Genomic DNA, 4,927 nt, shown 5'->3' on the forward strand with positions numbered 1-4,927 from the left:
GTGTATTTGTACTACAACTAGTATTATTACTTGGAACCTGTTCTTCACTAAATCGTTAGTTTCGTTTAGTATCGTATGGGCTGCTCATCAATCAATTTGATGATCCGCCCACTTGAAATACTGAGACCATCACTCACAAATCAATCCATTGTTGAATCCATCTTTAGTTCGGATAAATACAATTTTGATGCTCTCAAATAAAATTATTTATTCAGTTTTGTTCTCAACTAATTTGAGATTACAATTTTAATTCTCACACTGTTATTTTTTTTTTGGTATTTTAAATCCTTTTTTAATAAAAATATTAAAATTAATAGAAGTTTCGTTTGAAAGTGACGAAATAGCCATTTTCTCCATAATTTTTGGTATTTTTCAAGTTTTGGTCCAATGCACTCGTTTTTTTTTATTTTTCTTCAAGCTTGAAGAGAGAGAAAGTAAAAAAAATGAATTTAAGCAATAAATTTTTTATATGATCTTAACAAGACATTATCAATAACATGTTTTGTATATAATGTAATACCTGCAACATATGTATAATGCAAAATATTGGCTTTTATATATTTATTTTATTGCCTTTATGATGTGGTTTCATCATATGTAGTTTAGGATAAAATATACTTTGCCCCGGGAACCATCTTTGAAGTGATATTTACCCTCCCCTAAACAAACGAATCTAACACTTCATTGTTTGGAGAAAAAAAGTCCTTCATGAAAAGGTGAAGATTGGGTGTCTAAGAAAGACAAAGCGACCATGCAACTTGAAAAAGGTAAACCATTTTGATGTCTGAAAAGACCCCGTGGCTTGAGAAAGGTAACATTATAATCTAAAAACCTTGCAATCTGAAAATGATAAGTGACTGAAGAAGGATCTGCCTATCTGAAAAAGATAACATAAATTCTAAGGTGGATCAGGTTCAAGTGAGCATTACTGATTCTGTTCATTCAATGGAATTTTTCAAGGTCAGCTAGTATAAAATGGACTTCATGGAAATAGAGTTTCATTGATTTAAGAAATGTTGCAGAAATTTTGAAAGCACATATGACATCACTATTACAAAAAACAAAAAGGGAGAGTATCGAATGCGATCTACATGAAAGATAACTACAAATCGCAAGACCCTGGAGGCTACTCATCTGCCTTGTCCTCGTTCATCTTCTCGATCTCATCTACCAAGACCTTGAACTAATCTTCATGTTTTAGTGCGGGTTCTTCGGGGAATGCAGCTAGGTTGCCATCAAGAGTGGGATCGATCCAATTGGTGTTGAAACCGTCTGCAAACCCTTTCGATTTTTTGATCTGAGAAGTGCAGCGATCAAAGCCTTGCATCAGGTAATCAGCTGACTTGATCTCCACAGCGACCTAAAATGCAGTGGATTTAAGGAAATCTCGAGCACCCTGCAGTATCATATTCAACAAAAATTGCCTATGATCATCAGACGTTAGATATTGATCGCGACCTTGATCGTGAGTAGCCTCAAGTTGGTGCTGATAATCATCTGAAGCGAGATACTCCTCTCGACCAGCTATTCGATCTGTAGAGAAACCTTCTACCTTGGCCGATTCCGCATTAGCCGCGACCTTCGATCTGAGTTCATATAATTGTGCTTCGAGCTCGATTTTCTCTTTCTCACAGGTCGTAAGCTTAGAATTCTTTTCTTCAAGTAATCTATCAGCAACCATCTTCTCATGGCGCCAATAAGTACACTTCAAGGAAAGATGATGGCCAAAAGTAGAAGTCTGCATACATCAATAGAAAAGGATTAATAGATAAGTGAAGGATAATTTGCGACCTTTATTGCTGTAGAGCATTACCTGAGCGAGGGAGTGAGCAAAGTTTTGTTCGACATGAATATGCGACAAAGAGTCAAGGGGGCGTGGTCGCGAGGCAGAACGGTGGACTTGTATAACTCCCATGAATCTTGACCGATATGGGTATTCAGCACGGAGCTTTGACCAAAAATAGCCCAATCGGGTGTCAGTATCTTGCTTTCTATTTCAGTAGATTTGTAGGTGGGGGATAGCAGTTCTACCTGGGCTTTCTTCCACCAGGCTGGAGCTCATTGGTTACTTTTAGATTTTCTTCTTCATTTGCTTTCGGCAGTTGCTTTGGTTTTCATGTGAGAGAGTGAAAGGCTAGACCACGAACTCTTGTGTTTTCTTTTGGGTGCTGCAGCGACTTCTTTACCTTTGGATTTTTATTTGACAAGTGGCTCGGGATCGGTTTCTTCCTGAGATCCTTCAGCCAACACGCTCTCTTTAGCAACGGGATCGCTATCCTCACTAGCCACCTCAATGAGAATTGTGTAGTGCGGACTGGGAGAGCGACCTTCATGCGACCTCGGTGTAGTTTCAGCAGGGACAGAAGGGGGATGCAGGGAGTCTGATTGCGGAGTAACTCTTTGATTAGCCTTTTGGGCACGAATTCTTCTGATGATGCGAGCATCCATTACAATAGAGGCTGCAAAGGGGAAGGAATTCAGTCACACAACATATAAAAATGGCACAAGTGGAATAAAGAAGAAGGTAGATCACATAAAGAACCCTATACTTGGATGGGTGCCGGACTGAAACCACCTAACTTCATAACGTTCTCTGACAAGAGTTGTTTTGCCTTATACTGGAAATGGGTAAGGTTGCTAATCAAGTCGTCCTCTAGCCCCACACCCTGAATATTGGGCTTGGGTTTGGAGGTACGCCATTCTTAGGGAATGGGGATGGATAAAAAAGAACTTGTCTTTCTAGAGACCTATATTTGATTTTAAGTTCACTATGAACGTGCAATGGGGTTTGGCAGTAAGGTAGAAAAAACCCTAATCACCAGACCTCTTCGAGGTCGTGAATTTGTAAAGTACCAGAAGTTATCAAAATCAGGTGTGAGGTCCGTATGGTTCATGATTATGATGAAGACGAGAATGTGGCGTATAGAATTCGAGCTAACTACATTAGGCACACTTCTAACCTAGATAATATTCAGGCAAAAGGTTGCGGAAGGGGAAAACGTAAACCCGCCTGTAGATGGACTACAGAGATAGGACAACTACCTAAAGAAGGTCGTTTCATGTGATCTGAAGATGAAGGAAGGATGATCTCAAAATCTTACAGAATGTGATTTTTCTTTCTAATAGTGTCAACAGTCATATGAAGTGTACTTTCTATACTAAGCCAGGGTTCGTTCACCAATTTATCTTCATATTGTTCGAGGGTCATGATCAGGGTCGTGACCTTTGAGTCGACCACGTCTATCCTAGGAGATGGGCTGACTTGCTTTTTATGAGCTAAGGCAAGACGGGAGGTCGCAGACAAACTGTTGGATGATCTACTAGATGAACTATCAGATGAACTAGAACTACTAGACTCGGAGCTTGAAGACATAATTAAAATGAGAGAAGGTTGCAAAGAAGTACCTGGTCGTGAACTTAAGTGGGGCAGATCGCACTCAGAGAGTTGGAGATTGCGAGTGCATGGCGAAGTTGCAGTCAAACTCCTCTCTGTTTATAGGGGTAAGGTCATGGTGATGTGCGCCATAATCAGTGGTTAGTTGTTGAGGAAGCAAGGATGACCTAAAGGTCGAGATCGAAGCGTCTTTTTGACTTCCCTTAGCGTGCTCTACACACTAAGAGAAGTGGGGGAATAATGATGGGAAAAACTCTAATTTATCTGAAAAAGCTATTTTGCTCCTTATAGGGCATAAAATTACAGTTTTACCTAGAAGATCCGCGCATTTCTGATCAGGTCGGGTCTAGCAACTCGACCATAGCAACCTAAGACACGCAGAAAATAACTATTGGACCAACAAGACCCTTATACTTACACAATAGATACTTCATAGTCAGTTCATTTATGATACACTCTCTCTACCACTCTTTACTTTCTGGTCACTCAGGCTCGCTAGCTCACCAAGCAACCTACTTTCACCACCTCGAAACCATATTGACTTAGTATCGGAGTGTCTTAGCAATGGGCCACCCCAGAAAGCCTAACGATCTGCTTCTCTTTCTCAAAGCCCTTACATTAGTCGGGGAGAAGTAGCACTTCGAACTACTTGGAGGACCAGTTCACTCGACCAAGGAGATCGCGCAGATTTTGATCCGAATCACAATGTGTCTCTAATTTCATAAGATTTTCCATGAGGATTGGGGTTAGGGTTCTTCAGCGATTAGCTTTGGGTGTGGGGGGAGGGGTTGCACTTTTATTTTTTGCTATAATAAAATATTTTTACCAAAAAATGTAACCTCCATCTTGCCCCCTCACATGACTAACGCATGGCAAAATAGATGAGTTAATGGCCATGTGTAGCACTCGTGTCTTGTCATTAGAGATCTAAAGGAGGTATCAACAGTGCAATTCGTGACATTTGTACAGAGCATTTAAATTATTTCACAAACCATGTGATTCGATTTGAAATATGCGACTACGATGAATGACCTCACACGTTGCTATATAATTTCCCCAGATCGATGATGGATCCTGAGGATTGAAACACGCACCTTAGGCTGGTCGGATTCGTCTCCGACTAAGATCCTCCGATGGATATAATAGTTCGAGTCGAGATATAAATATTTGATCAGAAACTAAACGGTCAAAAGCAATTAATGCTCGTAACCTCAAGTGAATTACGTCTGAATATTTATAGGGCCCAATTTAATACTATAAATCAAACCACGTATCATAATCTGGGCGTCTCCCAACTCTTATCGAACGGTGCATAATTCTACTTAGTTTATCGGGTCAGACTATGGGTCAAGTCGCGGGACGGGCCACAACGACCTAACCCGCGACCTTACATGCGGATCCTGCTGTAATGTCCGTTTTACCCTTAATGAAGGGATTTTTCATCTTTTTGGCAATTGACCCCATCACCATGGTACCAACATTGTAATGTACTCTAAATTATGGTACCAAAATACAATTTTCTATAAATATTTT

Source organism: Sesamum indicum, linkage group LG6 (assembly GCF_000512975.1).
Source record: "Sesamum indicum cultivar Zhongzhi No. 13 linkage group LG6, S_indicum_v1.0, whole genome shotgun sequence".
Taxonomy (NCBI): domain Eukaryota; kingdom Viridiplantae; phylum Streptophyta; class Magnoliopsida; order Lamiales; family Pedaliaceae; genus Sesamum; species Sesamum indicum.